General features: G+C 36.4%; 1 protein-coding gene across 6 annotated transcripts in view; it reads right to left on the minus strand.

Moving 5' to 3' along the window:
• ZRANB3 (zinc finger RANBP2-type containing 3) overlaps positions 1-17,530 on the minus strand; it is a 216,722-nt gene that overhangs the window by 151,531 nt on the left and 47,661 nt on the right. The gene's annotated exons all lie outside the window — the stretch shown is intronic.

Raw genomic sequence — 17,530 nt, forward strand, 5'->3', positions numbered from 1 at the left:
TAAAAGACTGTCATAAAAAATAGGAGGTGAGCTTATTCTAGAGGGTATACACGGGGCAATGGGAAGAAGCTATAGAAGAAAAATTTCAGCTCACTACCAGTCTTCCCATAATAAGAATAAACCAATTTCAAGACTTGCTTTAGAGCTACAATAACCAAAACAATGTGGTATGTGCATCAGGACAAGTATATGAATTAACAGAACAGAACAGAGTCAAGAAATAAACCCACACATACACAATCAATTGATTTTCAACAAAGGGACCAAGGGGAGAGGACAGTCTTTTCAACAAATGGAGCTAGAATAACTGGACATGAATATGCAAAAGCAAGACAACCCCCTCAACCTGTATCTCACACCATATACAAAAATTAAGTATATAGAACTATATGTAAGAGCTAAAACCATTATATTTGTGGAAGAGAACATAGGAAAAAATATCTTTGTGGCTTTGAATTATGCTTTTTCTTAGACAAGACAGAAAAAGAAGAAACTATTGAAAAATTGATAAGTTGAACTTCATCAAAATCAGTATCTGTTCTTCAAAAGACACTGATAAAACAACCCACAGGCTAGGAGAATATGTAATAGCTGCTAAAAACTTATTTCCAGAATATATAAATAACTTATAATTCAATAATAAGATAATCCATTTTTTAAATGGGTGAAAGATTTGAAGAGACACTTCACCAACAAAAATGTACAGATGACCAGTAAGCACATAAAAATGTGCTCAACATCCTTTGTCATCTGAGAATCATAAACTAAAACCACAATAAGATATTATTACATACTTACTAGAATGACTAAAATTAGAAAGATGTATAATGCCAAATGTTGGCAAGGATGCAGAGCAACTAGAACCCTCTTATATTTGCTGGTAGGAATGGAAAATAAACAGCCACTTTAAAAAACAACATATTAGTCTCTAAAAAAGTCAAACATACGTTTATCATATGTCCTAGAAATACCACTCCTAAGTATTTACACAAGAGAAAAAAAAAAAAACCATGTCCACACAAAGATCTGCATGTGAATGTTTACGGTAGCTTTCTCCATAATCATGAAAAATGATAAACAATCCAAAATGCCCCTCAACATGACACTGGCTAAACAAATTTTGGCACACCCATACAATGGAATATTACTCATAAAAAAAAAAAAAAAGGAACGACACATTTAACAAACTGATCTCAAAAATACTAGGTTAGTGAAAGAAGCCACAAACAAAATGCTACACATTTTATGATTCCATTTATATGAAAGTCTAGAAAACACAAACCTACAGGGACAGTGTTGCCAAGAGTTAGATGTTGTGGGAAGGGACTGATTACAAAGGGTCGCAAGGAAACTTCCTAGGGTGATAGAAGTCTTCTCCATCTTGATTTTAGTGGTGATCACACAACTGTATAAATTTGTCCAAACACATGTAACTGCACACTTTAAAAGGGTGAATTTTACTACATGTAAATACACTTCAATAAACCTATCTTTAAAAGGTATTGTAATAAACAAACCATTATTACTAGAGATATAGATGTCAGTGTGATTCAAATTATAAAGCTAATGAAAGTCAATATGTTCTATGTACTTGTGATTTTTAAGATGAGATAGTCCCCTTGTCTTAATTAAAAAATAAAAGGAGAATTTTAGAGTGAAGAAATACAAAGCTATCAGCAAGTTAAGATATAAATCTCAATTACTCAATTGGGATTTTTTTAATTGTCAAAATAATCCCAAATAGATCATAATTTTAAAAATAAGAATTTAAGTATTGCTAAAGGAATTTTAAAAATAAGCATTCATTCAAACATATGAAACATTATATAAAAAATGGGGGTTTTTAGTGCTCTCAGCAAGTTGTAAGAATGATACTGTTTTTCTTGCTGTAAAATTTTAAATCAAGATAAGCAATCAACATAAAACCCAAATGTAAGAACTAGTGTAAAAGGAGATTGTATCAGAAAGATTTTTCTGACAACACTAAGAAAGCATGGATCTAAAGTTTGGTAAACTTAGTCATTTTAAGAGGTAAAGGTAGCTGACAAGCTGAAATGATAGCATTTACAGATGCCAGGCATTTTCAATAGGAGGTAATCCTGGACACCGAGGTAGATCTTAACCTTTAAACCAACTATCCTTCCATCCCTTCCCCTCCTCCAGGCCTCAGTTAGCCCAAAGAGGAACATCTGAAAAGTAGGAAAGTCTTATCTGAAAAACTTTATCCAAGTCAGAAAGGAGCAAATGAAAAAGTGTAGAGTTGTAACTGAAGGGCTATGTCTTCAAGAGAAGGGCAATTTCCTGTTCTAGAGGCAGGCAAGGATGTTCTGTGTCACTGTTTCAAGTGTAGGGGAGCTGGGGGATGCTCTCTGACTTGAAACAGCCACAGCTATTTGGAATCAGGAGTAAGGTCACCCTAGACTGCTGTGCTCACTTATCCCTGCCCCAAGGAGAAATCCTTGAATGAAACAGCAGACTCTGCATATTTTACAGTTGGAGACCCTATCAAGTGCTAGGGTTGGTGGTCCAACCTGAATACCCAGGGCTGGAATTCTGGCAGGTCTAAGTAAACTGAGGCAGACCACAGGGTATTCTATGGGGATGAGGAGGAATGAATGCCTTGAGATGGACATTAGAGTTAAATGAGCAGTAAATCAAAGACGGAACACACAGCACTTTCAGAAAGCACCCAAGAAAGGCTCATCCTATGATGGCAGCTTAAAATTCTCAAACTCCAATTGAAAACACTAGATGAATCTGGCACGTAAAGACAATTTGGGGCAGAAAATTGATACAAGGCAACCTCATGAGGGAACACATTTTAATGCTTCAACATTGACAAATGGATGTGAGTCCCCCGTTTAATAATCTGTGGAGATACTCTGGCGAGAGGAACAAAGCCTGATAGCTGCCCCCCAAAATGAAAAAGGCTATGAGTAAACGAAGAGAAGACCGAACGGTGTCAAGGCTGAGGAGGTAAATTACAGTAGAATTAGGATTAGACAGCAAAGCCAGAATCAGATGGCTTGTCCTAAAATACTGGCTTGTGGGCAAGTGGAGAGATCATTGAAGAGCTAACTATGGGAACATATCCATTAGCTAAAATGGTCCAATGGTACATCTCAAACATAGAGCCAGAAGTGAATGTTGCAGGGGACAGAGGTTGCTTTGCAGCTCAGGTATCAGAATTAAAGCCTGTTACCCTTTACCCTTTGATGTCATCCTGCAGGCTACTGGGAAACCTGAAGAGACATAGGTTAAGGTATATAAGCCCAGCACTTTCCATTTAATATCAAGTACACTTCACAGGCCAAACTACATATTTGTTCAAAAAGTAGAACAGAAATTAGTTCCAACCTCATTATCCATAAAGAAGCTGAACAGTCAAGGGGTAGGTCACATATGCATTCTTAAAACCACACACAAGACTTTTGAAAATGAAAGCTGATTTCATGCTTACTTTCATAATAATTTAATGTTTGTAATTTCCTTGGCAATAGCCCCTAGTTAAATTTTAGTCAAACCTAACAGAAAAGCTATGCAAAAGAATGTTCATAGCAGTATCCTTCATATTTAGCAGACTAAAACTGGAAACAATATGAATACTTATCAACAGTACAACAGAGACATCAATTGTGGCATATCCTTAAAACAGAATTCTACACAGCAGTGACAATGAGCAAACTACAACTACACAATACGACAGGATAAACTTCACAAACATAATGCTCAGTGAAGGAAACCAAAGGTAAATAAGTACATCATGTACGATTCTACTTAAATAATGTTCAGAAACACAACGAAACAAAAAAACTATAAAATGGTGTTCCAAGTCAGAACAGGAGGAGGGGACACAAGACAGCATACCCTGGACTCTTTGAGTTCAGGCAACACAGAATTCTTCACCTTTGTGAAAAACAGCTATTCACTTCCTTTTACTAAAGATATATTTCAGTAAAAAGTTTACTTTAAAAAATCAGTGAGAAAATTCCTAAAAGGATCTTTTTTTAAAGTTTAGGATCATTTTTAATACAAACCAAAGACATTTTCATATGTCGATTTTATCCATTTTGATTCTCACAAAGAACATTTTATTATTTCAAATTATGGAACAATGCTTTTATACCCATTAATTTTAATCAATGTGTTTATGAGCACCATTTTTATTTTTAAAAAGCACATAGTACAGAAGAGCTTATAATAAAGAGCAATTGTCCCCACCTTCATCCCTCCTCATGCCCTAGTCCCAATACCACTCCTGAAAGGCAACACTGATAATATTAAGTAATATACTTTTTTTTTTTTTGCAATCTCATTATCCATCAACTCCAGATATTATCTATTGACTTCTATGGAAACAGAAAATTACAAACTCATATCCTTTTACTCTAGCTTCACTAGAAAAGTATCTCTGAGGTCTGAGCACTAGGATCCAGTCAGTAATTGTTAATGAAGAACTTTTAAAAACAGGAGACTGACTTTTGAAAGTGCCCCAAGGGATTTGAATGCATTTCCAATGTTGATAAAGGATGAGGCAATTAGAGAAAGGAAAGGTTGGAATATATTTACACTGCTATTACTATTAGACTTACAACAAAACCATAATTATTATTTTGTACCTTGCATTCAAAAAGTTGAGTTTCTGCCCAAGTTGTTTGCTAAGAAAGAGAAATGACTTTATCGACAAATGGCTGAAAGTTTTGTTTGGAAAGTTTTAAGGACTATTAACATGTAACCTTATGTCTAAAATGTTTGTCAGAGGAAATGGCATTTATTAAAATGTCTTTTATAGAAAACAGTCTATTCATTTAAAAATGTACACTGTTTGCCATAGGAAGTTGATTTGAACATCCATATAATAATTTATTCATAATAACCTCACTGATCTAGCTGTAATTAATTCAAACTATTTATAAAAAAATAGTACTGATTCATATAAAATCAGGAACATGACTAAAGAGACATTTCCTCTTTGCAAGTAAAATAAAATGACTAACAGACTAACTTGGAAACAAAACGCAGAATCTTGATTCATTACCAGAGATTTGGCTTCCCACTAAAGAAAATGTGGCTCACTTCCAGCACCCTCCGACCTCACCTTCTCCTTCTCTGCCACATGATAATAGTCATAAGAATGATTCCACTACTCCTCACATTTGTAAATTCATAAAAGATATCTCAACTTCTAGTTCTAGTCCCATGAGCTTTGGACCACTGGTTCTCAAATTTGATTACACTCTGGAATCACCTGGCAAACTTAAGACAACAAACAAACAGATACCTTGGTCCCACCCTCAAAGATTTTGATTTAACGGTATGATGCAGTTTGATGAAGTTTGGGCAACAAGATTTTGAAAGCCTGCCTGCTGATTACAATATGCAACAAAGTGACTGTACTTCAATTAAAAAATATATATATTTATATATATATATGCAACAAAGTTTGAGAACCACTATAAAGAATGAAGATTTTAGTATAGCAGTCATGTCTGTCCTTTCTAACTTCTGTCACATCTACTTTTTTTTTTTTTTAACATTTCTTAGGTTGATAAAATTTAAGTTATAGTCTATGACCATCATTAAGACGTTCATACTTTGGATATAAAGTCAATTCTTTCTTTTAAAAAATGAAAATCAATACACAACATATCCAATATCAGGGTTTATATGAACACTGTTTAGAGCAGAAATAAGAAGTGTGCTCGGGTAACGTTTCCTTCTCTTCCATGCTACCTCAAGGTCAGAAGACATCTCCTGGCTTCTATTCAATTAATTTCTCAAAATCATATTAGTTTCAGTCTCCCTAATATATAGACACTAACTTCCTTACCTAGTCATTTTGCTTTTTCTGAACTTTCCAACCATCTTTCTTATCTTTATTGATATAATAAACATGCTACTTTACCATACTCCCAATATTATCTTGTCTCTTTTTAATTCCACTTTGTCAATTTTCATTGCAGTCTTCTTGGATACAACTAAATCCTTACTTTAATATGGTCTCATTGTTCTTCTTGCCTGCTGAACAAATGTCATCTGGAGCTTACAATCACTGCACTTTGGGGTCAGTTTCACTGGTCACTGTATTCTCTCTTGGTTTTCATCCCTGTTTTGATAAACAAAATCCTCCACTATCTCAGAGAGATAAATGTCATTTATCTCTTCATTTATCATTATACATTTGCATATATGAAAATGACTTTATTTTGACCTCACATTTTGGATAGTTTGCTTGGGTATAGAAAGAACTGTAGGTTAAAATTCCTTTTTCAAAACGGTGATAAACTTGTACCCACTACCTTGTAGTATCCATGCACCGCTGCCTTCTAGCATCCATATGTGCTAATTTGTAGACTTTCATTTCTTTTCTCTAGAAGCTTTCTGAGATCTTTATAACCCTGATACTTCGAAATTTCTCAAGAATGTATTTCCTTCATTCTACATGGTACTCAAAGAGACCTTTTACTCTGGAAATTCATGCCTTTCTTCACATTTCACATAAACATCCTACATATTGCAAACTTAAGTGCTAGGTACTGTTTCAAGTTCTAGGATGGTAGTAATGTATAAAAACAACAAAAATTCTGCCATCACAGGGCTAAAATTTTAGTGTGGGAAACAGACACTAAACAAAATTAATTAAATATATAGTACATTAGATAACCGTAAGTGCTAAGGGTAAAAAATACAGCAAGGCAGTGGAATAAGAAATAATAGGGAAGTAGGCATGAAAATTTGGACAGGTTGGCCAAGAAAAGCCTTAAACAGAAAGTGAATTTTGGATAAAGACCTAATGTAAGTAAGGAAGCTGGGGCATGGGGCGGGGGAGGGCATTCCAGGCAAAGGGAAAATAAGTAAAAAGTTCTGAGACACATGCATGTCTGGAGGTCCAGGGGAGCAAAGTGAGCTGAGGGAAGGAGAGGAGGAGGTCTGAGGTTAGAGGAGTATGAAGGAGCAAGGTTCTGTAGGATCTAGTGAGTCCTGGTAAGGCCTCTGGTGCTTACTCTGAGTGTGATGAGAAATCCTCATTAGGGAAATCTGAACAGAGGAGTGACAGGATCCCACTAATGTTAAATAGGGTCCTTCCGACTGTTCTATTGAGAATGTATTATAGGAGGAAAAGACCATTTGAAGAAAACAGTTGGAAGCCTACTTAATAATCTCAGGTTGAGATGATGGTGGCTTGAAAGTGGTGGTAGCAGTGAGGGCAGTGGCCAGAAGATCAAATTCTGTGTCTATTTTGAAGGTAAAATTGACAGAATATTCTGATGTGGTGGATCTACAGTATGAAAGAAAGGAGTCAAGAATCAACCCAAAGTTACTGGCTTGAGGAAATGAAAGAATGAAGACATCAATAACTGAGATGAGGTGGATTAAGAGAGAAGCCAGCCTTTCGTAGCATGTATCAGAAGTTTGGTTTACCCTTATTAAGTCTGAGATCTCTAATAAACATCTAAGTAGGATGTCGTACAGGCAAGTAGATATGCAGGTCTGCAGAGCAGGGAAGAAGTCTGGTCTGGAGTTACAAATGTGGAAGCCATTAGCGTACACATAATATTTAAAATGTAGAGACTTGATGAAATCTCCTAGGAAAGGCATAAAAAAGGAGAGAGAAAAGGTCCAAGGACTACACTCTAGGACAGTATCATTTAGAAGGACAAACCATGAGTAAAAAGCTGCAGAAGACTGTAAGAAGCAGTCACGGAAGTGACCTCCAGTTATGGTGGTGTGAAGTGGTCAACAATTTCTTTCCACACAAAACAATTATTAAACTGGACAAAATTTTGGAAAAAGGAAGGAAGGAAGGAAGAGAGAGAGAGAAAGAAAGAAAAAGAAAGAAAAAGGAAGGAAGGAAGGAAGGAAGGAAGGAAGGAAGGAAGGAAGGAAGGAAGGAAGGAAGGAAGGAAGAAAGGAAGAAAGGAAGAAAGGAAGAAAGGAAGAAAGGAAGAAAGAAAGAGAGAAAGAGAGAAAGAAAGAAAGAAAGAAAGAAAGAAAGAAAGAAAGAAAGAAGGAAGAGGACCAGAAATAACTATTTCAGGGCTGTAGATTGATGCAGAAAACAAATTGAGAACATTTATTCTTAAAAGTCATACTAAAGCTTCAGGTAAGAACAGCAGAAGTCTGTGGCCTTTTTGCCTGAGGCTGGTCTCATCTGCATGACCCTCCACACCCCCAAGTTCTATTGGCAAGAACAGTAGTTTCCTTGTTTTTAATTGGATAAAATACATAACATAAAATCTACCAACCTAAGTGTGCCAGTTTAAGTGTACAATGTTAAGTATATTCATATTGTTGTGCAACCAATCTCTAGAACTCTTCATCTTGCAAAACTGACACTCTATACCTATTATACAAAAGCTCTCCATCCCCCCGTCCCTCTAGTCATTAGCACCACCACTTTATGTTCTGTCTCTATGAATCTGACTACTCTAAGAACAACAGTTTTACTGATAGGCTGGCAGTGAAAACCAGAGGGTTTGGATTCAATTAGAAGGAAAGGACAAAAGAACCCTTTAAAAGTAGAGTAAAATAAATCAGACTTACATAGCGATTAAAGTTTGAAAAGCAACAGAGGGGGATATAAAATAACATACCAGAAGAACATTTTTTAACTTTTCATTGTGTAACAAATACACTGGAATTAGCATTAGATGCCAGCCCTGTTAATACTTAAGTAAGAACATGTTGACATTCTGCCTTGAAAGTATATTATCCTATTAATAAAAAATACAAGTGGAAAAAAAAGTAGTAGACTTACATGGAAATGTACAGAGAAAATCTGCAGCTCTGCTCATCCAAGATTGTGGTCTCAGCTGGACAAGCAGTAGACAAACCAAAAATTTAATGGGGAATCCTAGAAATTAAAGTCACAAAATGGCTAAGTTCTCCACGCAGTCCCTGTCTGATTAGGAAACTACAGACACATGCATTGGGGGACTTGAGAGAGCCTGGTGAAAAGTGAAAACCAAAGAAGGCTTGAGAAATGACTGCAATTTTGAATGAGTACCTCAACCCACACACAGATCAACAGGCAAAAGGTGGAAGGAAGCCTTAAAAATTCAAGATGTTCAAGCACAATCTCTACCCAAATCATTGGCTGATAACTACACTACATACAGAAAGACAACACCTAGGAATCTAAGCTAAAAAAAAGAAAAATAAGAATAAGAACATCATTGGCTGCAAACTGTGGGGAAGAATATAAAATAGAATCCAGATCTGCTACAATTTATTATCTAAAATGTACAGTTTTCAATAAAAAATAACTAGACATTCAAATAAACAGGGAGGAAAAAAATCAGTTAATAAAAACTGAGTGGGCCCAAATGTTGAATTTAGCAGACAAATAAGTCAATGAAGCTATTATAAGGATGTTCAAAGAATTAAAGGAAACTATTATGACTATTATTCAGTTAGGAAATCTTAATAAAAATACAGAAATTATAAAAAATGGAAATTCTAGAATGAAAAAATAATAACTAAAGTTAAAATTTCCTTGAGGGGCTTGTGGCAGGCATAATTCTGAGGTGATTCCCCAAGACTGCCTCCCCCCCACGTATACATCCTGCATAAACAGAGGAGTGATCAAAGACTTCATAAATGTTAGCAATGAGAAGGAATTATGGCATTAGCCTCAAAGATGGAGTTGGCAGACTAATGATTTATAAGTCTCAACTGGAAGCTAGAAGAATGCCAATACCATCACTGGCCAAAAAGTACCTTGGATATGGACCAAAGAGCTTACAAAAAAGAGCTTACATGGAAAACTTTATAAAGTGTGTGGTAGGGGGCATCAAAATTTTATGTAAAATGTTTGCATATCTGTAAACAAACACATGAGTAACAGCTAACTGTGACAGACTATATAGTCTAAAAATGACTGCATCAGTACCTCTCATTACACACATGTTCTTGCAAAGTGATGTTGATTCCCCTCTTGAAATTAGGTTGGTCTATGACTACAGACAAAGTAACACTAGGTGACTTCTGAAGCTGTCACAAAAGGTGATACAGCTTCCATCTAATCCTCTTGGGATGCTTGTTCCTGGATTTCAGTTGCCATGACATGAAGAAGTGGAGGTCCCAACTAAAAGCTGGGATCAACTGGCTGACATGTGACTAAGAAAGCCCTCAAGAAGACTGCTGCCCTGCCACTGTCTGATTGCAACTGCATGAGAGACCCTGAGTGAAAACTACCTAGCTGGGCCCAGCCAAGCCTCTGAATCATTAGAGACAATAAAACAGCAACTGCTATTTCAAGCCATTAAGCTTTGTGGCAACTTATTATGTAGCAACAGATAATCGGAATATAACGATCAGAGCATCTAATTTGTGCCAGGCATTGTGCTCTGCGATTATCATTTTATTTCATCTATACAAGTATTTAAGGAGTAAATGTTTTTATTATCCACTTTTTGTAAAGTGCAAAATGAGATTTAAAAGAGGCTGAATAAGGCTACAATAAGTGGTAGAGGTGACACTGAAACAAAGACCTTTCACTCCTAAGTTGGAGTTTGGGGGCACTAGAAATCTTCTGCAGTAACAACAGTAACTCACTTATTCAGAGCTTACATGCCAGTCACTTTTTGAAGCATGCCACATGTACCAACTCTTCGAATCTTCACAAACACAATGTAAGGGAACAAAATTTGCCACTCCAAAATGTCTCTTTGGCATGAGGATTAATTTAGGCTGCTTATTTTTAAGGAACGTAAGACTCAGGAAGACTTTCTTTTTACCTTCCCCTTAGCTGCCTAAAGAATTTTAGGTAAAGGGCCTGCTTCTGGAATAGAACTGTCACCTGAGGTACCTGCAAAGAATACGTGTTAGGTGGGCTGGGAGAAACACCGGCAGGGCCTATAGTTCAGAGTCCACTCTGTGTCCCACTGTCTCTGTCCATCCCAGCAAATATTTGTTTATCAAATGTGCTTTTTCATCTCCATGTGCATTGCCTTCCTCCCCTTTGAAATCCCAAACCACCACCCCCAACATCCTCTTTTCTCTTTAGCCGAAGATAAGGGTTCCAGCCATTCTGGTGAGTTACTCAGCTTTCCTGGGTCTCTCCTATGTATACATGCTATTAAACTTTTGTTTGATTTTCTCCTGTCAATCTGCCTGATGTCAACTTAATTCTTAGACCAGCCAGAAGAACCCAGAAGGTTAGAGAAAAATTTCTTCCTCCCAATAGCCTTATGATGTAAAAAAATATTATTTTCCTTCTATAGATTAGGAAGTTGAGGCACAAAGAGCTCAAGGAACTTGCTCAAAGTCAAACAGCTAATAAGTGGAAGAGCCACCATTTAAACGGAAGCAATAAAGCTCCAGAGGCTTCTCATATTGCTTCTACATTTTCTTAAAAAGTATAGAAAGAGTTCCAGTCAAAATGAAGTAAAAGAGACTAGATTTATCCTCCTACTTAAATCAACCAACAAAACAAAACAAAACAAAAACCCACACACAAAATAATCATTTTTAAGTCACTGAACATGGGGCCACAAAGGGGAGTAATCCCTGAAAGACACAAGTCAAAGGATGTTAGCCCTGCAAGTGCCAAAGTTGCTGCTGGGGAAAGCTTCCAAGAGGATCCCAGGCAGAAGCCAGGAGTTTCCACAGCCTCCCTGTGTTGGAAAGGTTCTGGGAGTCTAGGGAGACCAAGGAGATTAAACTCCACAAGGCAGAGTATCAAAGAGGATGAAGGTGCCCAGAGAGAATTCCAGACATCTACAGAGGATTCCCTCTTTAGCCAAGTACTGATCAGGGAATGCCTGGGAGCAAACTACCTGAGATCAGGGAAAGAATCATTTGAGAGGTTGAGGGGAACAATGTCCCAAGCCAGGAACACTTTCTGCTTATAATTCACAAGACTTTTGTACGCAGAAGGGTTTTGCTCCTTAAGTCAGCCCTAGACTGAAACACTGCTTTGGTCCTTCCTACTTGACAAAACTTTAAAAAATAGACCTAAAAGAATCAAACCATTTCCAATTAAAGTCGTTGTGTCCCAGAAGAAAGCACAACAACATTCATAAGAATATAAAAATATCCAGCACCAACATGCCTCTGTCTAGGAGTACAGGGGGAAGTGTCTTTTGCTAATATTTCATTGCTTAGAATTCTGTCACATGGCTTTATTTTTATCCATAAGGAAGGTAGGGAAATGTAGTCCAGCTGTCTACCCAAGAAGAAGAAGAAATGAATTTGAGGTGAACAGCTAACAATCTTGTCACAGCCATTCTGTTAAAGCACTATCTATGACAATCTATTTTCAGAAGAGAGATGGAGGTGCTTTGGGACAGATTGTGTCAAGAGTTAATCTTATGAGTGAGGAGGTTCTCATTCATCCTGGGGGATACCAGCCACCTAAAGCTTTGGTGACTTTTCCAAGAAAGCCACACTCTGACTTATCTGAATCAGTGAAACACTGCATTGTTTAATGCCCGAAGTGTTTTGCATGGGTGGAAGATACAGAAGTGAGGTAAATAGCCTATTCCTAGAGAACCTCAAACCATCACTCTACTGATTGCTTCTGGGTCTCCTTCTGATTCAGTAATCCCCACTTCTAACATCAGGACACCCTTCAAACTTCCCCCTAACTTATAAAACGGGGGACCAGAGGGAGAAGGATTGGGAAGGACATCAGTAAACTCAGTATTTTTAAATTGAGATGTAATTCACATAACATTAAGATTTGTGCTTTTAAACTGTGCAATTCAGGGGTTTTTAGAATAATCACAATATTGTGCAACTACCACAATTTTTTTTTTAAAAACATGAAACCCAAGCTGAACAGAAGCCACAGACCTTGAGAGAAGAAACCAGGGTTCTACTTTGTTAAACTCCTTCTGCCTCATTCTTCTCTCAATTAAAACGTAAGACTATTCTCATATACACGAGGTATTTTGGGCTGCAGTGCCATCAATATGCTAATAAAACTTATCTCTTCATCTCATTTTAATGAGATTTAACATTTTCGGCTTATTCTGTTATTCTAACAATCTATCCAGAGCAAAGTTTGAAGCTCAAATCAAAGGAGAAGCATGCCCAGAGGCAAATGAATATTACTACAAATTCCTGTTATAAATGTCCTATTATTCTGTTCAAGAAAGACCTTGAGAGAAGAAACCAGGATCCTTTGCTTCACCAAGGAATTATGTTTACCTCTTTGATTAATAATAATAGTAAAAAGTTATTTTACATTTCTACCTACCATTTAAAATCTGAGAAAAATAAAGATCTTAAAAATAAGAACTGAATAAAGAAAAAAGTTTGCATCCAGTTTCAGAAGCAAAACCTATCTGGAAATTCTCCTGAATAAGAAAAACTTTTTACAATGTAGTCATCGTTAGCAGGATCTAGTCACAATGACAACATAATCTTCTGGGGTACCAACTCTGAAAAACAACTTCAAAAAAGGAATCTGCAGGCTGATTTATGTATACTTATTTGATAGTGGCCATAAAACCTTTTAAGTAAAAATAGAAAGAATTTCAAGTAACAAATCTTTAGTGGATACATCCCAAACATTAAAGTTTTAAAACTTAGGCTCTCAAGACGTTTTTTCCCCCTTTGTCTTTATTATTCTCATAGGCACACCACCACTTCCAGTAACATTTCTCATTGTACAAAGTCACTTGAAACAGAAAAGGAATACATCAGAATATTCAAAGGGTGGGAAGATGATCAGTGAGGGGTGGGAAGAGTCCTAGGTATTGAGATTTTTAAAATTCTCTTCTTGACCTGGCTAAGATTTGCTATTCCAAAATGTTTTATAAATGCAGCCATAAGAAGTCCCTACTCCAGTGATAATTTTTATTTTCCTGTCTACTGCTTAAATAGTAAATTGACCAAATGGCTAGCAACTTTTGAACTTAAAATTTTCCATTCATCCAGAAGCACCTGTATCAATTAAGTAATATTTCTAACTTCCTGCTTAATGACTTTTTTACATAAAACAAATGGAAGTAAGTTTAGTTCCATAAGGTCCCTGTTATCTGAGTAAGGTGTATTTCTCATTTTCTTCAAAGGTTTTAGATGTTGAATTTAATAAATTATGCTCCTTGGCTCCAGTAAGGTTTCTTAAGGCTGAATTCATTTAAGTACACTATTTTTGCCTTAAAAGAAATACATTTATATAACACATATAAATCATATCTAATACAGACTATAATCCCATAGAGCTATGCTGTCCATTATAGTAGGCAGCAGCCAAATTAAATCTAAATTAATTAAAATTAAATAAAATTTAAAAATTCAGTCCTGTCACACTAGCCACATTTTAGGTTCTCAAAAGCCATAGTAGCTAGCAGGTACTATAATGAACAGCCACAGATACAGGACAGTTTCTTCATCACAGGAAGTTCTATTAGATAGTGATATAGGCTTGAACATGATCAGTGAGGCTGATGTTCCCATTAGGGATGAGGGCGAAAAATCTGTGTGATTACCTTCATCACCCCTGGATAGAATAGAAATTACACTATCAGTAAGAATGGGAGGTTTGATCTCTGCAAGCAAGTAAGTGGTAGACAAAATGCCTATCAATTAATTTTGGAGACAAGTTCATAAAGCAGGTTTTCTATTATACATAATCAGTATTAATATTATAGTAGATTATGGCATTAGAGTTCAGTACTACAAGTATGAGTCTAAAGCTGTGAGCTCATAAACTGAAAATACCACACTAAGCTAACAGTACACCTCTGAAATAAATAAGGGCTGTTTGGCACTGGGGTACAATTAAAAGACATTAGTTCTGATAGCAAACTATTCAAATAGGGGTTCTGCCACTTTCTGGCTGAGAAACATCAAATTCACTGAGCCTACGTTATTTATGAGTAAAGCCTAGACAACAGTGTATGTTTCTCAAAAGATTTGTTTAGAAGGATTAAATAACTTAAAACATGTAAATCATTTAGCAGAGTCTCCAGGCAAATTGAGAATTCAATAGACATCCTAGCCTGGAAAAGACTGAATTAGATGTGAATTCAAATTAGAAGGCCAATGTAATATAAAGTAGAATAAAAACATTAATTACCTTATTCAGTCTCCAGATAGATAAACTTAACACATACATATGAATAAACTGCTGTGCCACTAACACACACCGACTACTGGGTGAAAACATAAATGCGCCAAGACACTTCCCCCCACAAATCTAAAAAAGGTGTGTTTTCTTCACTTCAAATGATCACAAGTAATACAAAGCTCCTACTTCCCTGCAAATGAGACTCCAAGGGTCACTTTAAAAACTTGTTCCCAAAGGGTACATCCAGTTACAGAAATAATCTACGCCTATGATTCCACATAACAAAGATGAGTACACACATAGCATTTAAAAACCTGTGATGTGCATTAAAAAAAATTCCAGTTGGGGGATAGGGCTTGGGGGATCTACTTGGGTTGGTAAACCATTGAAGTTGATGGGTACATGAAGGTTAATCATATTCCTCTTTCAATACACACACATCTGAAAAGATCTCTATTACACATCTAAAACAGTGTAATGTGATCATGCACATAACTAGAAATTTTTTAATGGGTCACTTGTAATATTCTTATCTTTCCAGAAATTGCATTACCCCTACTTTTCTTTCTATTTTTCCACAAAGTATCAGAAAATTCTTCTTGATTGACATAGGATTGGTCTCCGATACTGACTTTAGAGTTATAAGCGTAGGAACTAAGTTTAATTCAGAGAAAAGAAAGTGCTTTGACCTTGAAAGGAAAAGTTTCAAACCAATTCATTTATAAAATCATGAGCTTCTACATGTTAAAGTCTGCTGCATCCGCGGAAGATGCCAGTATCCACAACTCTCCTAATTTTAGGAAGCAAAAGAGACAAGAAAAAAGTGTTGACTCAAAGATGTGCTACAGTCAATTTCAACAGAGAAGTAACATCAATTCTTGAAACCAAATTGAGCTGTTATCATTTTTACCTAAATTTACCCCCAAAAAAGTGATTCTCAAAAGAAAACAGGGTTTAGTTTGCTTAACACTTTTCCTCTATGAAAAGTATAAGACCTGAGGTAACACACTGAGCCAAGTAAGTTCTCACCTCCTTTTGTTCTTCTTCCTCCTTAACAGCCCAGAGCCCTCAAACGTTTTCAGAGCCAGGGTAGAAATGGCAGTGATGGCTTTTAGGGCAAGTGGAGGTACAGGATGCATGTCACATTGTTCTCCTCAGAGAAGAGATTGCAAACTGGCAGTCAGGCTTACAGGAGGATTTGCTTTGGCCCCAGAGAGCTCTTTGGAAATTCACATTAGTTGTATTATGTAAAAACCAGAATATTTCACACACACACATACACACACAAATCTTTAAGAAACTGAGAAATCTGGCATTGTTGGATGGGTCCTCTGACATGACAATAATTGGCCAAACCCAAGTATCCCCCTGAGACATGACATATGTGTCACTTTGCAATCAACCTGCCACACTGGAATATGTTACTTGCCTGACCCCCTGCAAGTTGGTTTCATGAAAAATTGAGGAAGGTTCCGAAGAGGATCTATGGGAAGAAAGGTAACTAGTACATGTGCTGATATGACAGCTGGGATAGGCCAGTCATCTAACTTCTGTGGTACAAGGATCTTTCTATCATTTAATATTTTAAAAGCTGATGAGGAGAGCACTAAATGGGAGCATTAAACAGGAAGATGTGCTGAGATACCAGCCCTGCTTCAAAAGAAAACTCTACAAACTACTCCAATGCCATTTAATTAGAAGCTTTTATATGAAAACGAATATACGTATGTATATGCATGACTGGGGGACATTGTGCTGTACACCAGAGATTGCAGAGATTGACACATTATAATTGAGTGTACTTCAATTAAAAAAAAAAAAGAAGAAGCTTTTGTAGCTTAGGCAGGCAGAACCAGCTCAGAAACAATCTCAGCCTGAGTGCAAACTAGCACCAAGAGGAACCAAAAATGGAGTGGGAGGAGTTATTCAGTCCACCAGAGAGCAGGAGAAGAGAATACAAGAAGGTCAGAAGGGGAATGGTATCTCCTGGTTGCTGGTGCACAGTAGGTATGATGTAATGGTTCCTGCATGCATGGATAAGTGTTTTCAGTCTTTTGATGAATAAAATGAATCTTAAGCACACTTATCAAAGGACACCCATGCGAAATATCTTAGATTCAGAAATCCTTAATTCTTGTTGCTTTTTAAAGTTCATGTAAACATTTCCCCCTTAACTGGTGGTTACCTAATTCTGTCTGTTACCCATCTGTTCCTATGAGAAACTTAATGAAACCTATATCCAAGAGTACAAGTCTGAGTTATTAAACATTTATATTCAACTTCACATACATATTCAGTTTCATGTTCTGCAAATTGATTCAATCCACCAAAGGGGAAAAAAATGGAATTCAGAAAAACATGAAATATCATTGCTGCATTTATTCACCAAATTCCCTCTGGAATAGACAGTCTGATTACATCTGAGAATGATGATGAACTGTTACTTGACCTGAATTTTTAGACTTTAAAAGGCTTTCATGAAATGATTTCTAAATGAAGAAAAATTAA

This window comes from Camelus bactrianus, chromosome 5 (assembly GCF_048773025.1).
Source record: "Camelus bactrianus isolate YW-2024 breed Bactrian camel chromosome 5, ASM4877302v1, whole genome shotgun sequence".
Taxonomy (NCBI): Eukaryota; Metazoa; Chordata; class Mammalia; order Artiodactyla; family Camelidae; genus Camelus; species Camelus bactrianus.